Source organism: Thunnus maccoyii, chromosome 2 (assembly GCF_910596095.1).
Source record: "Thunnus maccoyii chromosome 2, fThuMac1.1, whole genome shotgun sequence".
Classification (NCBI taxonomy): domain Eukaryota; kingdom Metazoa; phylum Chordata; class Actinopteri; order Scombriformes; family Scombridae; genus Thunnus; species Thunnus maccoyii.
In genome coordinates, this window is record NC_056534.1 from 3,633,967 (window position 1) to 3,660,779 (window position 26,813).

Here is a 26,813-nt window from a genome sequence, read left to right on the forward strand (position 1 = left end):
TGATTTATTATGGATCAGGTACCTTATCAGGTGAGAGAGGGAATTACCATGGTGAGCCAAAGGGCTGCAGGTCGCTGTTGAATGGTAAAATCAATCTGAGATGACTGCGCCACATCCCAAGGAGAACGCAAAAAAAAAAAAAAAAAACTGGTTCTAAAGGATTTACAATCATGTAATTATTTTTTACATGTCAGTAAATATGAATTTATCTCCAGATGTAGCTGGTATCAAGGACTGGAGTATGCACAACATGCCGTATTTTAATAAATAAATGGTAAATGGCTGCATTTATATAGTACTTTTTTAACCTTTTACAATGTTTCTGCTGTTCATTCACCCATTCACACACACACTCACACACTGATGGTGGCAATCTGCCATGCAAGGTGCTTGCAAAGCAATTGGGAGCAATTTAGGTTTCAGTATCTTGCCCAAGGACACTTTGACATGTGAGCAGGAGGAGTCAGGGATCAAACCACCATCCTTCTATTTAGTGGACGACCTGCTCTACCTCCTGAGCCACAGCTGCCCCTGAAAAACAGTAGAAACTTTGCATCAGTGAGTGGAGCGCCTGATGCCTTCCTCTCAGGAAGCCCAGAGCTCTTCTTCTTCTTCTTCTTCTTCTTCTTCTTTTTTTCCCTCCCTTCAGCCTCTTGTTTGTCGACGGCTGGCGTCAGTTCAGAAGCTCGTCAAACCCTCTCCAGTTCCAGCTCCTTTTCTCTCCCTGGGCAACTTCGAAAACTTCATCAATATGTTAATGACTTAATCTTTAAACACTTAAAGAAACCATTAATAAACATTGATTTGAACACTTGCCACCAGTGACTCGCATTAATCCAGTGCAAATAGCTGATACACAAACTGCAGCGGGGGGCAATTTGTGGAGGATTACCAATAGAAAATGGACACGAGAGAAATTGATCACACCTTCTGTGGCGGGGATGAAACGAGGCTGATTCACGCTGTCAGAAGATGAGTCACCCTTTTCTTCTTCTGTTGTTGGGTCCAACGAGATTTTTTTTTTTTTTTAAAGAAAATACTCCCTAAAATAGAAATCATATTATCAAGACACTGCCAAAGTTTCATTCTCGCCGGGGCCACCCACAGTCAACATGTAAACATGCTTTGGCTTCACTCTGTATGCTGCATGGAATAAAACGACAGTCATCTACATTCTACACTTGTAAACATGAACCCATCTGCTGCAAACGCAGAGACAAGAAAGTGAAAGCTGTGTCACAACAAATTCAAGAGGATAAAACTAAATGAACAACAGATGATAATATGATAATATGATGCTACATGGTCATTGTGTGAGCTCACTATCCATCAGTCAGACTGCTGAAGGAAGAAAAGTCTTGTTCTTTCTCTTGGCTTCACAAAATGGGTTTCCATTAGGGGCGTGCCCGAATATAAATACATTATTCGGCAAAGCACAAATGTTTTGTTTTGTTTTTTTTTTTTTACAAATATTTGTTTCACACAAATATTTAAAAAAATATTTGTTAGTTAGAGGTCTGTCTGCAACGAGGCGATGAGTAAAGTTTTAGCTCAGTAATCAGCACAGTCGTCTATGATCTGGGAGACTCCAGTTCAAGACCCGGTGTGGGGACCTCCTTCGTAAGGTAGTTTATTCATGAACATTTATTGTAACACTTTAATTTTCTAAAATTAAAAGTGTAATAAATACAAAAACAGGATTTTTAAGCCTCTTTCCACTTTTATTCAAATATACAAATACAAATAATTTTGCTGCCTCAACAAATACAAACACTGGGCTTTTTGCACATCCCTAGTTTCCATCAACCCTATTTTACCTGCTTTTGTGCAATTTGCGCGCAAAAAAACATGAGCGGAAATGCTGGAAATTTTTTTAAAAAAGCCGAAATATCCCCCCAAAAAGTCTTTGTACTTGGATGAGGTGGAAATGTTGACGCATTGATAAAAGCAAAATGCAAACAGATTTAGCGAATAAATGATGACGTACAGGAAGCATGTGACTTAAATGTCCCTGAAGCTTCAACCCCACTGGAGAGACGAAACATGGCGCCTCTTCGTCTCTGTGCAGCATTCAATATGTGTCTGTATAACTAACACAAAACACGTCCAACAGCAAGAAGCTGTGATGTCAGCTGTTTTCTCCATTTCCACTGTCCATCACTGTTGCCTGTCATCACCATTGTTGCGCCATCTTCTTTTTGTGGTTTACTGCACTCGATAGTCGAATCAACTGTTTACTTCGATGTCATCAACTATTAATATTCACATAACAGTAGTGGATAGAAATGCACATTAATTTGCATTTTCTTTTATTGATTTTCTGAAATTTCAGTTAGAATTTGTGTTGCATTTGGATAGAAACGTTACATCACGTTCATGTTGATTTCTGCCAATTAGCTGTCATTTTCAGTTGATATGTAAGCTGTGGTTGCAGTTGTTAGGTCAAATTAATTTAAAGTATGTTATATTGATCGAGTCCACTTACAAAATCCTGTACAGCTGCGTCAATCTCATCCATGCTTGTTGCCATACTATCTCCTATGGATGTAGCTAACTAGCTATGCAGGACCATGACGTCCCCATTCTTAACTGCACCTTCAAAGCTCTGATTGTTTCAGCTGTTTTTCCAACTGAGGAACCAGCTGTCAGTGAGCACAACACTGGACCTGAAAATGCTGAAAATATCAGAGATATCACAAAGGGTCACATCTCTACATGATTATACCCTGTTTACACTGACTGTGTTTCAGCCATGGTTATGTAGAGGCGTTTTAAGTGCTCATCACCTGACAATGAAACTCTAACTCTTAGAATTAAGCTAAATTATTTTCCAATGACATCTTCGACACATGACATGTTTTAAAACAGTAAACAGGCTTTAACGAATTCAAATACAGCAGATTGAATCATTGCTGTGTTGTAACAGTTATTAAAGGTATACTATGCAGGATTTGTCTGTTTCTGTTTGTAAACACAGCATTCAAAGTTGGCCCCTCCTCCCTGAATCAACGAGTAAGAGAGAGAGAGAGAGCAGTAGTCAAGCGAGCTAGAGAGTGAATGAAGAAAGCGAGCGGTGCTGGCGAGAACAAAGCCGTGAATCAGATAAATAAAATGTTATTTTCTGATTGTTTCACAGTGGTTACGTTCAAAGCACAAATAAACACACCCACACCCCCACAACCCTGCAGGAAGGTGCCACATTGTCAGATTTTGTGTGAATGCAGAGCTTCATCCTGTCCGCTGTGGCCTCTCTGCTCTGCGTGTGTGTAGCTCAACCCCGCCCTCGGTCAACAGACACACAGACCTGCTGCTCTTTATACATCCATGACACAGAGACAGAGAGCAGAGCAGAGCAGACGAGAGAGACAGAGACAGAGATGTAACCTGGTCGCTACACTACAAGTCCCAACCTCACACCCTGTGCGCTGTGATTGGCTGGAGGCTGCACACCCATTGCCCAAAGGTTGATGCCCAGAAGCGTCCCAAAAACAGCAAAATAATAAGAAAGTACACGCAGAGAGCAGAGTCTCTGCAGGCCACACAATTATAAGTGATGATTGAGAGGGATTGCTTTTGTATGAGTCCATACATTGTTTTTTTAGGAAAATCCTGCATGCCTTTAACAAAATTGGAGTGCACAAATAATTTTATTTACAGTATATGATACTGTTGTGGGTTACCTCTAAAGATGATCAAACCAAAATATCTGTGTTGGTACAAAACAATCCTGCAGGGATGTGTTCAAACAGAAGCAGAAATATGAGTCTCAGTGAGAAAAGAAGAATTTAGTTGCTAACTTCAGTTGGCCCTCAGCCAAATGTCTATTAAGCAGAAGACATCAGTGACTGAAGACAGTACCCATGGCAGTACACAGATGTAGGATTCTCTTTGTTGAGCTACAGGTTAGATTACAGACCTCACACGAGCAGGTGAGCACGAACCTGACACTTTTATATATACAGGAGCATGTTTCAACACACATGGACCAGAGAGGTAGATCTTAGGGCAGACTGGAGTTTTTGTTAAACACTTAAAAGTCAACTAGTAGAACTTGAGAACTACAGTTCGTCTGTCTTAGACCATTGACTGGAACAACACGGACAACCACCCACGTAGCCAGATGTGTCGGGCTGAGTGTCAGCACATCCGGCTGTGTTTCTGGCACTAGAGGAGTCTGCGCTGGCTCATATATGGCTTTAGATTTAGGCTTAACAAAGTTTCTACTCCTTATACACACAGTTGTTTGCGACACCTGCATCATTCAGTGCCAATGCATAACTGGAAGTAGTGTACCCTTTTATGTCATAATTATACTCTTATATTATGATCTCTATGCAATATGTTCTGCAGATATTCAGCTTTTGAATCTATTTTCAAGCCAAACATAACACATATTACTCGTTACTTCTAGACTTTCTTAGGACACGAAACAATGAAGTGCATTTCCAACCACAAAAAAATTGAAAATGTGCATTAAAAACAGAGCGGAAATGCTGGAAATTCAAACAAAAAGTCAAAATATTGCTGAAAAGTTTTTACACTTAGCTGAAGTGAGAAAAATCTGTGTATCAATAAAAGCAAAATGTGACAAAGTGCAATGCAAACAGACTTAGTGAATACATGATGACATACATGAATCATGTGACTTAAACATCACTGAAGAGACAAAAACATCAGATCTGTGTGGAGCGATGAGGAGACTGTAACAGTCCTCAAATGAGTACATGAAACAAACAGAAATATTATATTTCCATCATGTTTTCCACATGGTTTTCCATCGATTGAGCTTTGACTGGCGTTCTTTTAATGACGTCATCTCATTTTGTCCTCTTCTTCTGCAACTGGAGAATTAATGCCCCCAAATGTTTATCTCCTAATATTCACAAAACAGTGGTGATGGAAACACATTAATTCACACTTGACGATTGACTTTGATGATTTTCTGGAAATTTCGGTTAAAATGTGCACTACATTTGCATTGACTCTTGGCTAATCTCATGGCAAGTTGTTTGTGTCTCACATGGAGCTGTCAGACTTACAATGTACACGATTGGAAATAAGCATAAATTCCAGGATTAGCAGCATTACAAGAAAACGAAAGTTAGAAAACTGCAACTGTCAGAGCCACAAAAGGAGAAGTAATTAATTAAAATAATTAAGTTTTGCTCTAAAATGAGAAATTCAGCTTTTAAAACCAGTGACAGTTGAGTCATGTATTGTATTTTATGATATTCCTGTTACGACAATGACTCAATGAAATAAAACAATGCAAGGTAAAGAAATTAAAACAGGCGATGGGGAGAAAACAAAGACTGGAGTTGTTATGGAACAAAACAAACGGGCAACTGGCCAAGAGATTTATGGCGGTCGGCTCAGAGGCCGGTCAACTCGGCCTTTTGAACCGCGACCCCGAGGAACAGACCCTAGAAGCCATCGTCGGAAAACAAGGCGCTGATTTTGTGGAGCCTCCGGATTTGTTCCCCAAAGGTCTTTGTGCTTGTTGGAGTGAACGAAGCCTCCATAACCAAATAAGATTAAGATCACAATCTGAGGCAGCGCTACATTAAAAAGATAAGGCTAATGAGAGTGGCCTGCTCTCTCAACACTGTTACCTCTCATCATCCGCTGATTAAAAACAGGACATTTTCTGAATAAAGAAAAAGATTTGTGTCTCTTCTTTTTTTCATGCCCCAATTTTGTTATCAAGATTACAGATATAAAATTATTGCACATCATTTGCATGTTGTATCATTAAGTTTATTGATACTACACTCCTGAGGGAAATATATCAGTTTTAATCACCTCTTATTAGGAAAAAGCACCATTCTTGCAACAATTTAGTTCAATTACTATATTTCCTCACATCCAGATTGTCCTAAAAGTGTTTTCTCTCCCTGCTCAAATAAATATCTCAGGGATAACACCTTCGTACAAAGCTAAAATCTCCCAGAAGCCCCACAGACATGGATTTAAAGCCCTTGTTGTGTTGTTATAGTACATTTTTTCCTGTTTGCTTTAGATAACAAATCTTTGGTTGACCCCGAGGGTTAGGGGAGCATTACAAATTAATCCCAGTTTTAATAAGTCTGTCTTAAGCCTGGGATCTTTACTCGAAAAGAAAGAAAGAAAAGGGGGAGGGAGAGAAGAAAGGGATCGGCGAGGAAAAGAAATATATTAAACCCTGTGATCACAGGCAGCTTTTCTTGTTTGTTATCCCTCCGTTTTACCTTTAATCCAATACTTGCTAATCCAATTTGTCTTTCGGGCTCCGACCCTAACTTCTCCTCATCTTACGGCTTTCTCTTAAATATGCCTGAGCCTTTGGAGTCAGTGACCGCTCCTCATTTCAGAGTCAAAGACCTGCTGGAACAAACTGTGGATTCTGGGATGTATGTATATATTAAAAAAAAACAAAGTTAAGGGGGTAAAAAAAAGAGGAAATTGGTGCATGTTGGCTGCTCATGACGCTAGTATAAAAAGTAAGAGGTTGTTCTAGACAAGTTGTAGCTTCAGCCTGAATATGCATGAAGAGCCATAATCAGATCTTGGGCAGTCACCCACTGAAGGGGAATATTGGGGAACACAAAGGGATTGATTTAATTACTTGGAGTGGGCCTGTGCTTTGGAGTCGCCTTGTTAGGAGGGAGTGAAAAGGCTGGCAGTATCCTTGTGCTATTTTTGTGAGGGGGGTTCGGAGGGGTAAAGGAGGGCGGGCGGGGGGTGCAGTTGCAGATGGTGGGGGCACGGAGGTAGTCTAGCTTCTTAAGTCACCAAAACTAATCCCGAGTATAAAGCTCTCCTGATTGAAAGGACCTGCATTGATTGCAAAAAATGGACATAGTGCATTCTCTGTTTAACGTCAATCTGGCCAACATTCATCCTGTTCAGTCACCTTCCCTCTGTGGTAAATTGTGGCAATAACGTGCAATCTTTCTTTTATTTAAAGCATAAAAAGAGCTCATTTAATGCCTCTTTCATTGATATTTTGGCCCGAGGATCTCGCTAAACCTGACAGAAATGTTTTTCGATTGACTGAACGTGTTGTGATTTGTCCAACGTCTGAGTGAAATGGAGGAGACGCCGCTTTGTTGCAGCAAAAAAAAAATATTCGTCTTAACAAGTCATTTAGTCCCGGAAGTCTGGAGAAAGGAAATTATGCGTAATGAGTGGCAGTTGAGATGAGACAGTGTGAGAAAGAGAAGATATTGACAACAAGGAAATGCTTTAAATAAGTTGATTTCTATTGAAAAGAGGCAGATGTTGTGATTCAGTGAAAGGCTGGTGGCGATTGACTTTGAATGTTTAAAAAAAACCCAACGCAAGAAGCTTGCCAAAATTTGCAAATTCCCACCCAAACGCACACTGCACAGTTAATACAACAAGGTAAATTAATTACAGACGTGCGTACATATTTTCTTTATTCGAGGACCATTACCACCAAGTTTCATCCCTTTGCTGCTCCCCTCTACGGCATTTGTCTTTGTACGAACACGATGACAGATTCAAGGGTCTTTAGAGGAAAACAAAGCACTTGAGATATTTTGAAGGAGGCGTAGATGTGAGACTCCAAAGCAGAGCTCACCTGATAGATCCCTGAGAGGTGTTTTCATCAAAAGGGCCCCTTTTACTACATAGACCCAGACAATAAGCCCGGCAGAGTGGATTCTAGTGCCTTGTGCTCAACAGGCACCGGTGACAACGAAGCCCTTAATCATCTCATGACAAAAGCCAAAAGGCATCATCCTATTAAGCAGTGTGCTTCGCCGTTAATATGAGCTACTGCCCAGGAACCTTTCATAGGGCGCTGTGCTATTAAAGTGCTTCTGAACCAGCCAGCGGGAACCTAGGCCCATTCACCTTTCATCTGGGAGCCTGTTGTTTGGCTGCTATAGTGGAGGCCAGCTCAAGATGTTAGTGATCTCATTACAGCGGTTGTGAGAAACAGCCTCCAAATTTGAGCATCTCCTTTCCCTTTCTCCTCCCCACTTTTCAATTTCCCAACCCGCGATTCTTCCCTGCGTCAAAGGCTTCGCCCTTGCGTGGCCATAAATTGATTATTACTTCAGGTTCGCAAATATGCCATTTTCCTGAAAAGTTTACTCATCCACACCCCCTGTAGCACTCTCTTTCTTATCTTTTCTTTTCAGGGAGGTACACTGAATGGGCGGCCAGGTTGAAAAGCGAAGAGGCCCCCGGCATCACAAAAAAACGTTCAGATTTCTCATTTAGTTGTCTTTATGCTGCTAGCGCCATGTGGTCCTTGAAGGTGTTGAAAACATGGGAAGCACCGGAGGGATCAGAGCAATCTCATTAGCATTCGCTCAGAATTGGAGTGGCCCGGCTGTATGGCGAGGCCGAGTCCTCTGTCGGGCCCGAGATGGCCGATTCTGCCGCTGCGCCCTCCACCTCTTTGTGCCTTTGTGTTCTTTCAAGATTTTTTTGTCATGTCGGGCTGCTTTCCTAGGCGGGACGTTGCCAAGAGGATCATGGGAAAAGACAATATCATCACTGTCCTGGACTTTGACAGCAGGTGGCCAAGTTCACGAAATAAGAGTGAAATTGCACAATGAAACTGGAGGAAGTCACGTTAGGTGTATGTTGTAAAGCAGAAGCTGTTGGGTTTTGGGTCGAGTTGGGTATTGTAATATATCAAGAAATTACTGTTTTTCTCTCGGTGACTGTGGTGTTTGCCAGAAATTGCCAATGTGTTGCATTTGCTTGGTAAGCTAAGGCTCGGAAACGGATGAAATAAAGCAAAAATGAAAATTTAAAAATTTTGCTTTGGGTTCAGGATCAGGATTGTAATTTAGTGGACTACCAGTCTTTAACAGTCCGGGTTCAGGTCTCAGTTTTAGTCATATATAAAAATTAACAACTGGTTAGAGACTACATTTATAAACATCTACTTTACACCTTCTGTAAAGCAAACTTTAGAGAAACTCATCATTTGGGTAGCTGCTATTTTGCTAACTAGGTGTTTATCAAGTCAACAAGTAAAATAACTGATCGTTTTTTAACTCATCAAACTGGGTGTAACTAATAACATTTATAAGGCTGCATTTCTATTAGATTCTCTGTCTCGCTGGAGGGATCATCAATGTTTAAAGTTACACCTTTATTTTTCCTGCTATAACAAGTCCAATGCCTGCTGTGAGAAAAGCCCTCATGTTAAAAAGTATTCTAGTCATCTAGCTTTTTAATTAAAATTAGCTAGTTTCCGTTATGTAGCTAATAGGGAGGAAAACCTAGCATCAAAGGGAACTTTAGGCATTTAGCTGTTTAATCAAATGAACATATGAGTGATTGATTGGACATTTCGATCGGTCAAACACAAGTGTAATCAATACAATAATAATAGCTGCATTATTTTTTAGGTTTACCAGTTTAGGGGCCATTCAGGCTTACACGGACACTGCTAAGTCAAAATGTCTGCTGCTATTTTACATTTTAAACAGCATTTAGCTGCTTAATCTAACTAGCTAGTTTTAGGATGTTACTGTAGCTATAACGTCTGGTAAACATATGACAGAAAATGGCAGTGGTGTCTTTTTAAATGATTTGTGATTTGGAAAGCTAGCTAAGTTACCTACCTTGCTTAGATGTAGTTGTAGGCAGCTGTAGTGTGAACTTGGGGGGCAGAACTGCATAAAAAACATAAAATAAAGAAAAAAACATTTTTAAAAAGTGAGTTAGGATATAAAGTGCTAGTAAGTGCAAGTTTGTGTCGTTTACATAACCTGCAGATCAAAATGTACTCTTGTGGTCAGCTAGGCTAACTAGCTAAACTCAAGTAGCAAGATGTTCTTTCATCAAGAGGCATAAAACCTTGTTTACCTAAATAAGAGATAAACGTAATTGTATAATAATTGTTGATCTGTTGTCTGGTTACGTAAAATGAAAGCTAACCTAGCTAACTTGCAATAACTAGACAGGTTGTTTACAGATTGTAAATAGTAGCTTCATCCTGTCGTCATCTCAGCTTTTACAGTGTTTTTGGTCCAACAAAGAGAATATTTCTTCCTTCAGATTTCAGATTAATTATTTGTCCAAGAAACGTTTGTAAAATTAAACTATAAACTGCAATTTAACCTGTAATGACACTTTTGTTTGCTTGCTTCCAACATTTTGATGTACATTATTCTGAAGGAAAATTAATGCTATACATCCACACACACATACAAACACATACACATATACATATATATATTTGTTGAAAACTGTTGCATGGAGTGACTTGCTAATGGATTTATAATTTTTCATTCCTCCAGGGAAGGTTGACTGGGCACTGTAGGCCTGTTTACATCCGGCTTCACACTGATGCAGTTACCCACAGTGACACCTTGGACCTGCCCAGAACAACCACAGCCTTCAAGGTCACCTCTGCAGGAGCGATGGGACACTGCCATCACTCCCTCTCCTCTCCCTCACGGCCCAGTCGGAAAGATTTTCCAGAGAATTTTCACACATTCGGTTTATTTTCTGACATCTGCGGTTAAACTGCATTAATTTTTATTACCAAACATGCAAATCTGACCAAACTTGTCCAGGTTTGTGTGTTGTCTTTTGTGCCATGAGCCAACAGAAAGAGACTAACTGATGTAGTGAAATGTGTAATGGATGCAGGTCTCAGTGGAAGGGTTTATCTGCTAAATCCCAGCAGTTGGCCCTGCTATCGTGGACAATGACTCCAAAGAATGTCAACAGCTCATTCATTTCCACCAGAGCTGGGGTTATATGTGTGTGTGTGTGTGTGTGTGTGTGTGTGTGTGTGTGTGTGTTAGGGGAGGGGAGGTGTATATAAGCTGCTGGTTGTGCAGCTCAAAAGCAGGTTGATGTGATTGATACGAGGCCGATTCTGCTCCACTCTCCACCAAATTTGGAGATGCTGAGTCAAAGATTTTCACTGTAATTTGATCCAAGTTAAAGGAAAAAATGTTGTGATATTCTTTTTTTTTTTTAAAGAAAATCCTACTAACAAATATTGTGTGTGTATTCAAAGCCTGATCGATCTTATTCCTCTGTGCTGTAGACCTCCATCGTTGTCCAAAAACTGTTAAAAACACTAATGAACCATATGTAACATGCCAGAAATACTCACTAAAGCACCAAATGTGGATTCATCCGCCGCTGAAAGTAGTTCCCAACAAATGCACTATTTTCCGCTGTCTGAGTAACGTTTGCTAAAAACTACAGTGACCAGCTGTTTCAGGAAAGTACTGAGCCTTTTTAAAAATGAAAATATATACTTTAAAGATTTACGTCTTCAGGAGGAACCAATATGATCGAAGCCGAGAGCTGCAAACAGGGTCGAGAAGCACTAACACGCTGTTGTCAACCAGCTTTATCTTTTAATGATTTGACATGAACAAAATGCACCGTTGTTTAAAAGTTTAGCAGAGCTATCGTGCAATTTCATTCCTGACGTTTAATTTAACTAAATAAATCTTTTGTACACCTGCACTGACAGATTGTGAGCAAAGAAAAAAAAAATTAGAACCGAAACGATTTGTTGATTAATCGATTAGTAGATTGACAGATTTCAACAGGCGGCTGTTTTTTGTTTTTATAGTTTTAGTTTTAATTTGTATTTCTGTGTCATGCCAAACATTCGGTCCGTCCCACATGAGATAACAAGACACCACTATTTTACTAAACATGCATCTTCCTGCATAAACAGAAACAGGTGGACAAAGAAATGAAATGAAAACAAAACAAAAATCCCAAATGAACTGCTCACAAATAACAACTATTGCTTTGATTATCTTGATAAAGTAACCGACTAATTTATATGTTTCATATGTGAACTCAGTCTTTGTGCATCATCCATATTTACAAGATCAATAACTGTTTTTATCTTAATAAACAAAGCGTTGCACAGTTCCCAATAAAAAGACAGTAGAATAGAAAATGATAAACTTTATAAACTTTATAAATGATTAAGTCTAAGTTTGATGGTTTCAGCTTTTCCAGTGTGACAGTTTGTTTCTACTTCCTGTTTTATATTATAATAAACTGAATATATTTGTGTTTAGGACTCATCTTGGGCCCCGTGAAATTTTCCATTTTCTGACATGATATAGACAAAATGAGAATGTTTAATTGATTAATTGGGAAAGTAATTAGCAGATGAATGGATAATGAAGCCTTACTGTTTGTATTGGATGTTTAAATTTGTGCTGTTGTGTAATATTGACTGCATGTCGTGTCTTTGCTATCGACGTCGTCCCTGTTACGCTCATCTTAAATCATATCTCTGATGTTCTGCGCTTGTTCTCAGGGCTGCTCTTTTTTCATGTTCATTTTCTCAAAATGATTTAAGTCGATCAGTGAATCACTCAATCGATGTGGGGTTTTTTTTCTTTTTTTTTTTGCTAATTTGATGAAAACGCTTCATTGTGGCTTTTCTGTTCCTCGTCGCCCGCCTCAGATTAAAGTCAAGGCATCAGAGGGAGCGTGAGCCGAGGACAGGAGAATGAGCAAATCCAAAACACTTCAAAATTTGTCATTAGTGTGGCGCTACATTCTTTCATTACCGAGTTTATCGGAGCAACCAGCCATAAGGCGCAGGTTCATGCACCCTTGAGCACAAAGACTCAAGTTGTTCTACATTTACAGAATCATTTAACTTCTTTAATTATTCTTTAAATTACAATTGCAAATAAAGGCGCTGCCCGCGGTGGTTATGCATGGCCTGCAAAAAGAGCAACATTTTTAATGATTACTTTTCACATCGTACCAAACTAATCTCCCATGGACAAGAAATGAATGAAAAAGGGAAGATTTTCTCTGCCATTCTACTTTAATGGAGGGTGCATCAGTCATCAGGCACAGTGACTGTTCTGGACCAGATGTTGCAGAACTAACCAACAATTGGGCTGAAAATAGAAAAGGAGCAGGGGCGGGGAGGTTGGAATAAATTAATTGCTAATTTCTCAGTCTTTGATGGAATTAGGCTCACTTCTTTTCCCCCTATGTGCTGTGTGAATGTCCATGCGTTAAACGTTTTTTCTTCTCTCGCCACTCCCTCTCCCCTCTTTGCTTTCCTGACGGTTAAGGGCCACCCAGAGGAGAGTGAGTGATGCAAAACCGAGGAGTAATCCCTCTGTTTATCTCGGCTTCGAGGCTCGGCCCCAACCTCTGCCTCTATTATCCAGAGGATTTAAGGCAAACTTTCATTTATTGGCCGGCCTCCGTTTCTCTATCCCGAGCTCCTGAGCTCAGGATACCCCCTCCCCGAGCCTCTGTCCCAGTGTGAGCGGATTTGCATAGAGCAACAATGCATGTTGCCGGGGCAGTGGCCAGTCAGTGGTGGGACAGGGCCCTTGCTCAGAAGCGCAGTTTGCTCAGGCAGCACATGGCTATAGAAGAATGTGGCCTTCGGGGGGGAAGGAGCAGCACCTGCGTGGCATGGCGGCCAGGCCTCGCCACGCCGCCGAAAACAGCAGATGTACCGCAATCTGGACACTGACTCTTTTTTTTTTTTCCCCCTCCTCGGTCACACAAATGAGCAAACAGGGCAGGAAACGCTCAGCCAAAAATGCACAAATGGGCTTTCAGAGAAGGGTGGAGCCCCTGAGATGAGGGATCACCTGCTAAACTGGTTTACCTGCTGCTTTTTTTTTTTTCTTTAATGGAAACTAAGGTTTCCTCCTGAAATGAGGCTTATATTCTCACAACAAAGGGTTCAGATAATGTTTAATGTGCAACACAGCATCTGAATGCAGATTACATGATGTGGATTGATGATGATGTTATAGATGTGTGGTGATGCCGTTGAATAAGGTTGATTTAAAGACTCTGCACTGTTTTACCACAGTAATATAAAGTAATATATAAATATAATATAATTTAATTAAACATTAGATATAAACTAAGACTCATTCCATCCTTTTTTAAAAGATGAGTCAATATATCTGTGAGCTGTTTTTAAAGACTTACGTCTTCAGTAGGATCCAGTGGGTTTGGTGATTAGAGCCAACACGTTGTTGGTTTTGGTCTTTTCATGGAATTTGTTGACAATAAGAAAATTATACAATAACACCAAACTCACACCAAGTTGTCTTCTTGCTTAAACATCACAAACTGACATTTGACAATAAGCAGTGGTGGAAAGTAACTAAGTACATTTACTTAAGTATATATAAAATATATTTCTTAGATACTTTACTTGAGTATTTCCATGTGATGCTACTTTCTACATGTCAGAGGGAAATATTGTACTTTCTACTCCACTACATTTATTTGACAGCTTTAGTTACTTTTCAGATGAAGATTTGACACAATGGATAATATAACAAGCTTTTAAAATACAACACATTGTTAAAGATGAAACCAGTGGTTTCCAACCTTTTTGTCTTTTGACGTCTTACAAAAAGCAGTGTGTAGTCGGGGTCACATTTCACATGTCTATGAGTTGTTAACAGCTCCACCAAATAGTGATTTTTCCCTCTAAACTTCTCACATGCTTTCATTTCAATAAATGTTCAAATGATCCAATATTTCAGCAAAAATCAAAGATTAGAGAAAAAGTCCAAAAACTGAAAACAGATTTGTGTATCAGAACTTTGTTTTTTCTTCTTTCCTCTCCCATTAATCATCTCACGACCCCTCAGATTTATCTGCTGACCCTTTGGAGGGGCCCGACCCCTAGGTTGGGAACCACTGGACTAAACTAGCTAACTGTATATAAAGTAGTGTAAACTAGCTCCACCTCCAGCAGCTACAACAGTAACATGCTGCTCTAACACTGATGCTTCACTATTAATAATCTAATGATGTCATATATAATAATATATCAGTCAGAGGGACCAAACCACTACTTTTACTGCAATACTTTAACTACATCAAGCTCATAATACTTATGTACTTTTACTGCAATACTTTAACTACATCAAGCTCATAATACTTATGTACTTTTACTGCAATACTTTAACTACATCAAGCTCATAATACTTATGTACTTTTACTGCAATACTTTAACTACATCAAGCTCATAATACTTATGTACTTTTACTGCAATACTTTAACTACATCAAGCTCATAATACTTATGTACTTTTACTTAAAGGACCAGTGTGTAGGATTTAGTGGCCGCGAAACTCGCAAAAAATATGAAAGATCCTCTCTAGATCCAGTGTTTGGTTTGTCCGTTCTGGGCTACTGTAGAAAAACATGGCGGTCTCCGTGGAGGCCCCGCCCCCTGTGTAGATATAAAGGGCTCATTCTAAGGTAACAAAAACACGATTCTTATTTTCAGGTGATTAAACACTAATTAAAACATACTTATTAATATTATGTTCCATTTCTGCCAAGCTAGATGCCACTAAATTCTACAAACTGCACCTTTAAATAGGACTTTTCATGCAGGGCTTTCACTTGTAATGGAGTATTTTTACATTGATATATTGGTACTTTTACTTAAATAAAGGATGTGAATACTTCTTCCACCACTGACATATAACCATGGACAGTGTTATCATCCTCATATTATCCAAAGCCTCGACACATCATCTACATATCAGAGTTTGAGAGCGTGCACGCTGAGCTGGTGACCATATGTTCCTCAGGCTCTCGTGCACGAGGCCGTTGACTCGGCGGTGCTTGGGGTGAGTGTTGACAGAGCAGCGGGGGGACACAATGTAAAGCGGCGGCCTGCAGGGAGCTGAAAGCCTCTTCAGCTACAGGTAAATAAGACCACCCACCCCCACATCCACAACAACGGGCCTTATCTCTGCCCGCCGCAGACGCCGCTTCCCTCCTCTCTGCACACTCTCAGATGGGAGATAAAACCAGGAGAGGAGGGATAAATAAAGAGCAATCTGTGGTTTAACTCAAACTCAAGGGTCATTTCCTCACATAACATCACCTCTTCTCCTCATGTGACAAAGTCTCCATAACTACGTTTCTTTCCCAGTCAGTTGGTGGGAAACGACCAGCAGCCTCCATATAAATACTGGTGTAATTTAAACCCACCTGCTCCAAACAAAAAGAGGCTCATTTCAATATGTAAACCAGTCATCATAACAGCTTTTAACTTCAGATATTTAATTGTGCCATTACAACTTGGATCTCCTTTTTTATAGCGTTTGCCATCATGTCTGTCAGTAATAATAACGCTGCTCTCACCAAAGTGCAAAAAGAAGTCTTGTGGGACAAAAGCGTGAGCAGTCACCTGATCAGACATGTTGGAAACAAACCAGCAGTTTATTTAAAGCATTTTATTTGGAGGTCAAACTGAAAGCATCATATATAGGTGTGAGCACAACTACAGTAATTACGGTATGTCACAGTTCAACTGTGATAGATGTTTGAGTCATAATTTGAGCATCTTTGCCTTTATTTTCTCTTTGTGTAACATGTCAGACTTATTTTTAGTGAGTAGGGATGTGCAGAGAGCCCAGTATTTGTATTTGTATTTGTATCTGTATCTGTTGAGGCAGCAAAATTATTTGTATTTGAAAAAAGTGGAAAGGAGGCCTAAAAATACTGTTTTTGTTTTTATTACGCTTTTAATTTTAGAAAATTAAAGTGTCCAAATTAGGAAATGTGCGTCATGTAGCAGGTGGATGTGACTCCCCTCATTGAGACCTGCTGACAGACGTAACAGCGGAGCAGAGGAGAGACACTGAGATAGTTTGACATGGTTTATTTTTCTTCCTGAAAACAAATAATTTTTGAAATATTTGTATGAAACAAATATTTGTACTTTGCTGAATAATGTGTTTATATTTGGGCCCACCCCTATTAGTGAGGTCTTCAGATTTCAGGTAATAACTTGATGCATAAAATGTTATTATTACTGATAAAATGGTCCATGTTGTAAGAAACTAGAATTATCCTTTTAACCCCAATCTGTGATCTAACATGTATCCCTGATCATGAAAATGTAAAACACAGGATTTCACATTGATTGACGGGTCTTTGAATACATTAATTACCATTAGACAATAATTAGATATAAGTTATCCATGTTTCTAGTGCTATTAAAGGCACAATATGTAAAACTGAACCATTAAATCTAGACAGAGTTGCTCCCCGTAATAACAGACCTTTAAATCAATTTGAGGTTCCAAACGTGTGATTTGATATATTTTATCTGCTGTTTTAACTTCTTAACTTCTTGTGTTTTATTTATTGTCATATGTTTTGTTTTTTTCCCCACATTTTCCACATATGATGTGCAAATTTAATTTATCATTCAAAGACAAATTCTTTGGAACTGAATTCATGTTTGGTCATTTTGTGTAATAACAGGTTACGTGACGTCTACAAATGTTAAGTAAAAATCTTATTTTCTTCTTCTCTTGTCTGTCCAGACTGTGTTTTACATCATCATGTGACCAACCCTGTTGTTTAGTTTCTCCCCACCTCTTAAAAATCTGATTGGACTTCTGGAAACACTCAGTCAGTGTCGTATTTTGACACTCATGAGCCACTGTAGCGAGAAAAGTTTTCTGTATTGAATGTACGGTGGAAAAAACCACATGTGAAATATCACGTTTCACATGTTAAATGTCCGAAAACCACAAGTATGTAAATGTGAATTAATCACATATTCATTTATGTTTCATGTTTACTTTTGACATGTGATGTGTTGAATTTCACATGTGAAATATTTGCCTGTATAATGTGAATTTTACCACACGTGAAACGTCCTAAAACAACATGTGCCTTGACGTGTGTTTTATATGTAATTCACATGTGCTTTTTTGTATGATAAGTATAATTTTGGACAAATAAAAGAGCCAAAACAGTCAGTTTGATTGTGAGATTTTATTCTGAAAATCTGCCAGTTTGTGTAAATGTTTAATAAAATAGCAAATGAATCTTCTAAATTTTAAAGATACTGATTCATGAGCTTTAAATATTTACTCAACAGGATTCTTGACACTTTTGAAATCTGCTTTTCAGCAGGCACAGATTTTTATAGCCCCCTTCGGTCCTTTTTTTTTTTTTTTCCTTCCAAACTGAGGCGAGCAGCTTTAAGAGAAGCTGTGAGTTTGTTGTGTTTGAGGAGGCGGGGCGGGCTGATAGCACACAGAGCCGATATCGTCCTAATATCTGTTGACAGTCGGCTCTTCTCTGCATAATTGGCTCCACCTCCCCCATTAGCAGCGGCTCTGTTTGGCTCCCCAGGGCATGTGTTAGAACAAATTTGAGGAGTGTCATATTGCACGCATTTCAACAGGGCCAACAGGGTTAGACTCACATTAGCGTAATGAATCAATCTGCTCGGCTAATGGCTGAACTAACTCCAATAGGACACGGGAGGCGTCTGAGGCGAAGGATTCCAGCAGGGAGGGAAAGATTTCAGCTCATCAGTCTGTAATAAAATTAATAAAAAAAATAGAAATATTTCAAAAACAATATTAAATAGAGAGAGATTTAATTTACAGACATCTTTGTTGTTGTCTGTTGTATCAGCTGCAGCATTCAGGGGAACAATTACTGGCAGTTTTAAAGGAATTGGAAGGAATTTTTTGGACAAAGTTTTATCAATTTGTCATTGAAAACAACATATTTTCAGTCGTGTTATGTGTTTTAATGCCGTACTAGTCAGCGTCATGCAACATATTGGACTTATAACAGCATTAAACATATAACATGCAACTACACATCTTGTGGTAAAAAGATGTTGTTTTTCAGAGACTCTGTGGTTTATTATTTTGAAAAGTATCCACATTAGTAAAGCTCAATTTTATGATATTTCCACTCCAACATCCCTTTTAAACAGGAAATATGCATGATTACAGAGGAAGATGCACTTTCCCTGCTAAAGAAATAAGAACCAAACTAATGTGACAAAAACAAGCAAAGAAAACTGATAAAACTGTAAAAAAAAAAAAATAACCGATAATATCCTTAAACTAAAATGCTTTTCCTGTTTAATCCAGCAGCGAGTTTGTCAGTCGCATCACAATTCTCGGCATGTGGATGTTTTGCAACCAAGAGGCATTAAAGACAAAAGGAAATAACAACTACTTAAGTAAAGTGACGGCTTCTTTAGCACGTGAATGGAGGCAGATTACTGGGAGAGATTCAGCCGGTGCTAATTAACTGATATGAGCATCTGAATGGAGCCTGTAACAGGCTGCTGACGAGCAGCTGATAACCACCTGCTGATCCATCAGGAGCATTCAGACCTGGAAGAATAACAACTCCGCTGCACAGGTGATCAATTCATATGATCACTTATCAGGTTTCAGAAAGGGAAGAAATTATGATACGTATTTATCCACAGTTCTGTTGTTTATGATAGAAAGGAAGAGAGAAATGTCCCCTTCAGGAGCTGATCAATCACTTTACTGTCTTTCACCTCTGATCAGTGTTAATAGATTCATCAATACATGTAGACTGATACACGAGCTGATCAATACACACACAGTCATCTGAACTTCACTCAGCTGCTTTCATAATTTCAGCTGAATGAAATCTGAGTCATTATTTAGTCTCTGTTGTTTCTGTTTTAACCCTTTAAGCAGCTTTAATGTTGATAAAATCTTTTTATGTGTTACAGTATAACTTTATTTATCATCATGTTTTGTTACAGCAGGTGAAAAACCTCCGGTGGATTTCACTTTGGATGATGAGAACAAGGAAGGCTGCTCATATTCAGTCTGTCTGCAGGATAATCCCGCCCTCCGTTGTGACAGAAAAGTCATCCTAAGCACCTTAGTTGACACATATTTTTATTTTTTACATATAATAAGGAGAAAACAACAAGTTTTTTTTAGTTTTCTCAAAAAAGTGCATTTTTTCAGATGGGAGGTTTTGCCCTTCGGCCATCGATATTCAGAGCCTTCATGTTTTTTCTTCTTAAATTTCTGACAAATTTAACAAATAACTCTGAAAAGTTATCACAACAGCAACTATTTTATCTTTCATCGCGTCAGTCTCGAGGTAAACAGCAGAAAAACAAGCGTTCAGTGAAATGTGGGCTTGCATGCATGTGATTGGTCAATGCAGCGTCGTGCTGGATGACGTCGTGTTGTGTTTCCGGACAAAGGGCTCCGTTTTTCACGCTGATGTCAGCTTTAAGTTGTTTTTCGTGCCAACAGGTTCTCCAAATTAAACACCGAAATACGTGGTTTGACCACCATGTGACTCCAGAATAACACATTTTATAATCTGGCGCTCCTATCGGCAGTGATCTGCAGGACGACATCATTTGTCTGTGCTTTCTAAAACCGTTACACATTACTATTAAAAAATAATCTTGTTTTATGATGCGATAACGCTGTGGTTAAGGTCTGGTTAGGTTTAGGCACAAAAACACTTGGTTAGGTTTAGGGAAAGATCACGGTTTGGGTTAAAATTATCACAAGGGAACATACATTTTTCTGGGTTTCTGTCATTTATATTCTGTTCTGATGTTAAACGCGGTCAAAGTTCTAAAACTTGAGGTTAATGTACGTAAAAGTCAGGGCTTCAGCATTTTCAACATTTTTTTCTACCTTGCTGACGAGCTGACGTCAGCCTGTTGCACATGACAGCAAACAGCCATCTGTTCTGTAGCCTTTGTTGCTAAGGTGGTTGCTAAGGTGTTTCCATGTGTTGTTTTTGTTGTTAACTCTCATTATTTCAGATCTGATTCCGGCTTGAACACGTATAGACGTATCTAATAAGAAAAAGAAGTGAAATCCTGCTACTATAGTTTGTTTACGTAGCCTCCGGAAGCTTCCTGAAGCTGACCAATCAGAACAGAGTGGGCTCATCAGGAGGCGGGGCCTTAAAGAGACAGGAGCTAAAACAGCCTGTTTCAGACAGAGGCTGAACTGAGGGGCTGTAGAAGGACCAGTAGAAGATAAATAAGGAGTTTTTAACTGGAAATCATGCAAAGATATTCCAGTAGAACCCCAGAATATAAACATAGAGCTGGAAATGTGCAGAATATGTCACCTTTAAGGTTAGAGAAACATGGTGTGGGTTAAAGTTACTACTTCCTTAAAGCTACAATAGTGATCACAGTGTTAAAGTTAGGGGACGATTGTAGTTATAGTTGTTGAAAAACTGTCCTGAGTGTAAATAAAGGTTATTCTATCTACAAATTATCAACATGTATATTGAAGTTCTTAATTTCAGTCATCAAGCAATCAGAATATAGGTGGAAAATGTCATAAATTAAGCAAAGATTTGTTTTTTTAGGCAACCAGATTAATAATCGTGATAAATAAGGAGGATCAGAGTATCTGTGAAAATGATCAGGGATTATAGTTGTAGCTCTCGTGTTAGAAATCCTCCACAATCATACAAAATATAAACAGGAAACTAATCTTTCTCCAACAATAAACATCTCCTCTGTCCACCACATCTAAATATCAAGATCTTTTTATTCACAAAACCCCCAAACACCACCTGCCCCCCGAATCTGCTAACACCCCCCCCCCACACACACACACCCTCCCCCAACTCCCCCCACCCTCCCTGCCCCCGTCCCACCAAATCAAAACCAAACCAATGCTATTTTTTTTATCTGCAGATTCTCAGACAATGCCTGGAGGATCCCGTAGCCTAATCTCCCCCAATCCCCCCCCAGTCCCTTTATCCCACTGTTAAAGAATGTTTGAAAGGGCAACACCGAAAACTCAAAAAAAAAAAAAAAAAAAGACAGAGAGACCAAGGGGGTTAGTGTGTGTGTGGGGGGGGTCGGTAACATCTGGGATGGTATAGAGGAGCTGGAGAACAAAAAAAATAAGAAAAAACTGCATCAAAACACATACATTTCATAAAATATTTAATTTAAGGATTTAATAAGAAAAAACAACTGACAAGACTTTGATCCAGATTAAATTTTAAGTTTTATATCCTTTAGTATCGTATATTATTAACTTTAAAGTGAGAATTTGTGCATAAAACTCATAAACACTCGTTTTTAAAATGTACATTTATACATCACGACAATCTGTTCAAGATTTTGCTAAAAAATACAGAAAAACTAACAGCGTTTGTTTCCCCGTCGTTTGAACAGGCCTGAATAATCTTCAGTTTCTATAAATCCTGATGGAAAAACAAATTTTTAAAAAAAAAGTCAAGGTTGATAAAAGTTGCTGTGTCAGAGCGGCACTTGAACGTCACACAGGCCCACTCAGAGTTTGGAAGGGTATTATGTTTAAAACACTTTATTCCTCCCTTTCCACTGAAAGATTATACTAGTTATCCCATCAAAGTTGAGTAAAAACGCCATTCTTGTGTCTTTAAGCTCTTGCATAGGAGGTCAATAAGACTCTGCCTCTGCTTACAAGGCTGGGCCGGGTGTAATCTCGCTGAAGTTACATTAATTAAATGGTAAGCTCCTTTAGCAATACGTTCCTAAAAGAACTTGGCTGATAATATACTTAAAGCGTTTGCGGGCTGTTTGTTTCAAAGCCAGCAGACGTTTAGCCATGCGGCTCACGTACGGCAGCTTAAAAAACCTTCAGCTGGAGCCACAATGAGCGAGCGGCGGCTGGCACCGGGAGTGAAATTCAACTTATCAAAGGAAAACATATTTGTCTCAGTACGCTTGATTTACACATTAAGACTCACGGTTTTGGTCCTGAAAATGTGGAAAACTTGTGATTTTCATCTTGGATCTGCAGAGTTGGAGGACTGAGAGGATTTCATCCAAAAGAAAAGTTATTGATTTGGACTCTTAAGAAATCAATGGCCGAGTCAGTGGGGAAATAAAAATCATACAACAAATTTTTGGGGTTTTTTAATTGATAATCTCTTTAAACGTTGCATGAGAGGTTACTATTTAAGGATGTTTAATGTAGGGCTGCAACTAACGACTGTTATTTTCTCGATTAATTGAATAGTTGTTTGGTCTATAAAATGTCAGAAAATGGTGAAAAAAGCCAAAGATGACGTCCTCAAACATCTTGTTCTGTCTGATCAATTAATCGACTAATCGTAGCAGCTCTAGTTTAACGCCTTCACAGAGGTAACTGCATCTACATAAATAAACTCTCCTTCTTTAATGAATAGAAAATCGTGATAAAAGATCATTCACAGTGAAATCCATACTGTGTGTACAGTATGTGCAGTTTTTGTAACCTCATTAAGTACAATTTGAGGTACTTGAGTATCATTTTACGTTACTTCTACTGCTAAATACTACTTCTTACTTACTTTATACATTTATGACAACTGTGCCTACTAGTTTCCTCACTGATAATGATTTTTATTTGATTAGATTATAAAATATAGATGATAGATTTGTGTGAAATTACTACCCGACCGTGTTTAATGTCTAAACAGAACGGGGGAATGACGACACACTTCTGCACACACATATCCGCTCCACAGTCTAAAGTATACGTCAGGTACATGTTACATAAAAATATATCACAAAACTAATGACAAAAAATAAAGATTCACTGTGTTTTCACGCTGTCCTGCTTCAGTCGAAGGTTAAGATATGAAACGACAAATTTTAAGAGTTTTAAGAGCAACAAAAAGAAAGTTGTTACACCGGCGCCATCTTGGCTCGGTCCAACCCGACTGTTTATAAAGTGGTTTAAATTAGCTCCACCTCGACCTGCTACGACATTAAAATGCTTTTTACACATTAATGCATCAGATAATATATAACAATATACTCTCATAAGGGCCAATTATAAGAAGAGCTTTTTACTTTTGGTAAATGTAGTATTTATACATTCTGGTGTTGCTACAAAAGTGTGTTTTGTTTATTGTTACTTCACTTGGATGTTCAAGCTTCACTGTGCAGAACGATGTGTAATATGTGCAGTTTGACACTAGAAGGCTGTTTTTCACATTTATCTTATTAAGGCGTTTACCTGCGAGCCTGATCTGTGACATTGTGATGTATTTTCATTGAGAGTCATGGTGTGCTAAAAGATCATTTTAAGCTATGCAGAAAACATTATAAGCAAATAAGTGCTAGTGAGTCATACACTGGATAAATTTGAGTGTGTTTGTATTACATGTCACTTTGCTTGGGTCTGCATTAAAGTCTGGAGAAGATCAAGAAATAAGGGTATAAAGTGGCCAGAATAGCTTCTAAAAAAATAAGGCCAGGAGACAGTTCGGCAATAATGGTGTAAAATGATCCTCAATAGTTATAAAAAAAAAAAGGGGGACTTAACTAGACAGAACTGGATATGCCAATACTTATCCGGTTCAGCTCAAAACCTATCTTGAAGAGTTTGACCAACAACGAGTGACGAAGATAAATTATAATGGTGTAACTGGCCAAAGATAAAGAGGATGGACAATAGGTGTGAACCTTCAGCGCGACCTGGTACATCTTGTACGCACTGTTTGCTCTCCTTATTTGGTGGCATTAAAGAACACTTTGCTGCTTGGACCTCTGACTTTACCACCTAAGAAGTAGTTTTTGGACTTTGTGTTTTTTTCCAACTGCTCTTCATCAATTTGACACGACAACATCACAACTAGTCTGGAGGCCAGTACTGGTCCAGTACTGGTCCAGTATGCAGCTTACGCAAGTGTGATGTGGAAACTTACAGTGAAGTCAATCCTACTCAAGTAAAAATGTACAACTTGTATAATGATATTCGTATCTCACAACTTTCAGGTGGTAATGTAGCTCAGACACAGCAGCACATCACTTATGACCACTATGGATATAATCCTGTGTCATGCATCAATTTTATGAATAAAACTTTATTTTACTTTGCTGTTTACAGTTTGTTTGTTTTTGTGTTATGTTCATAGTTTTAACCTGTGTTTTTGTTTGTTTGTTGTCCTGGTGAATACGTCCAAAATGTGTTATGTGTAGGTTGTTTTTATGACAGAATAAAACCAAACCAGCTGATCTAGATACCACCACTCTAATTTTATAAATGAATATAAACGATGTGTTCTGTGCTTGACTTGAACATTTCACCTTTTAGAAACATTTCACCAGCTTTATTTTTCTGCGAGCGTTCGACTGGCGTCTCTCAGCTCTCCAGTGAATATCACTGGGGTTTTGCAGTAATTAACTAAATTTGATTGGGGAATTCTCTCACCATCAATTGGCAAATTTAACTACTACCCATTACTAATTAATACAAGGGAGAAAACACAGCAACAATAACCTTTAAATACTGGAGGAGCTGCTTAATTATGCAAACTGTAAGACATACTTTAATACCACATTCAGGGAGAACAAGTATGTTTTTCTGTAGGAGAAGTTTAAGGTGCTTTTCCTCCTCGCCTGCTGCCCCTCCCCCCCCCCCCCCCCCCCCCCTCCGTCGATCAAATATCAGCCCTCACAAATCAATTTTACACATGATCGCAACCCCGCGCCCTCCCGCCCAGCCGCCCCTCCCCTCCAATTAAGCGCCCACATTAGCATATATATGATATCAGTGGTAAACATCACTCGGCTGGTAATTCACAAACGCTCCTGGATAATAGGAGGGTTGAACACCTATTAACCTCAGGCTGGCAGCACAGAGGCAAGCTGGGAAATTCCCCCAACCTTCTCCCGAGGAGCTAGCGTCCCTGAGAGCAAGGAGGCGGAGACGACCAAAAAAAAGGCTTTGATGAACATGGAGAGACTGTTGATGGAGGAAGTGAAATGATGTCATTCTGGTAAACTGTGTGTGTGTGTGTGTGTGTGTGTGTGTGTGTGTGTGTGTTTCTGAAGCGTTTGTTTTGAAGTGCTGCTGCCATCTTGGTGCCAGAAAAACTCAATCTGGCTCAAAGGGGAGGAAACTGTAGCTGTGATTGGTTCAGACACCTGTCAATCAAGCAACTCACCCCCCCCCCCCCCCACTCCACAGGAAAACATGCCTCTTATTCTTACATGAATCCATTAAATGGAGACTTAAAGATCCCCTCCAGGCATTTTTAAGGCATATAAAAACACTTCTGCTTTGAATAATAATTTGTGTCTGATATGGTTTGTTAAATGACGTCACCTTCTTCTCCCTAATTGAAAAATCAACGATCTAGGAACATGTAAATATTGTTTATTTCTAAAGTTTTCCTGCTGGACACAAGATGTCTCCTACTTCACTACTTCACACGTTCATTCTCAGTGTTTGTGCACTGCAGGCTTCAAGTTTCAACATCACACTTGTGTAAGTTGAATACTGGACCTCGATTGGCTCCAAACTAGTTGTGATGTCACAAATCCTGCTTGTAGGGTAAATGTGTGACATTTAAAGGATAAAGCTGATGATTTTCTGTATTTTTCTTACTGTCAACAAATCTCATGAGCAGAGCCAAACCAACAATGAACTGATCTATGACGTATTATGTGTGTATCCAAAGCCTGATATATCTTATTCCTCTGTGCCGTAGACCTCCGTTGTTGTCCAGGAACTATTAAAAACACGTCAGTGAGTCACACCGCTGCACTGGGTGACATGTTCCTTCATCATGAAGAGTTTGGTCACGTTAGTTTGTTTAGAAACGGCTCCAAACAGTAAAAACAATACAACAATGTAAAAATACTCTATTACAAGTAAAAGTCCTGCATGAAAAATCCTGTACAGTAAAAGTACATAAATATTATGAGCTTGATGTAGTTAAAGTATTGCAGTAAAAGTACATAAGTATTATGAGCTTGATGTAGTTAAAGTATTGCAGTAAAAGTACATAAGTATTATGAGTTTGATGTAGTTAAAGTATTGCAGTAAAAGTACATAAGTATTATGAGTTTGATGTAGTTAAAGTATTGCAGTAAAAGTACATAAGTATTATGAGCTTGATGTAGTTAAAGTATTGCAGTAAAAGTACATAAGTATTATGAGCTTGATGTAGTTAAAGTATTGCAGTAAAAGTACATAAGTATTATGAGCTTGATGTAGTTAAAGTATTGCAGTAAAAGTAGTGGTTTGGTCCCTCTGACTGATA

General features: G+C 38.9%; 1 protein-coding gene across 1 annotated transcript in view; it reads right to left on the bottom strand.

Annotated features, from left to right (window-relative positions):
• LOC121904704 (homeobox protein OTX1 B-like) overlaps positions 1-18,280 on the bottom strand; it is a 38,244-nt gene extending 19,964 nt beyond the window's left edge. The window contains exons 1-2 of the mRNA XM_042422573.1: positions 18,208-18,280; positions 9,591-9,641 (exon numbers count right to left, since the gene is read on the bottom strand). The gene's annotated coding sequence lies outside the window, so the exon portion shown is untranslated. The remainder of the gene's footprint in view (positions 1-9,590; positions 9,642-18,207) is intronic.
• Between the last annotated feature and the right edge of the window lie 8,533 nt (positions 18,281-26,813).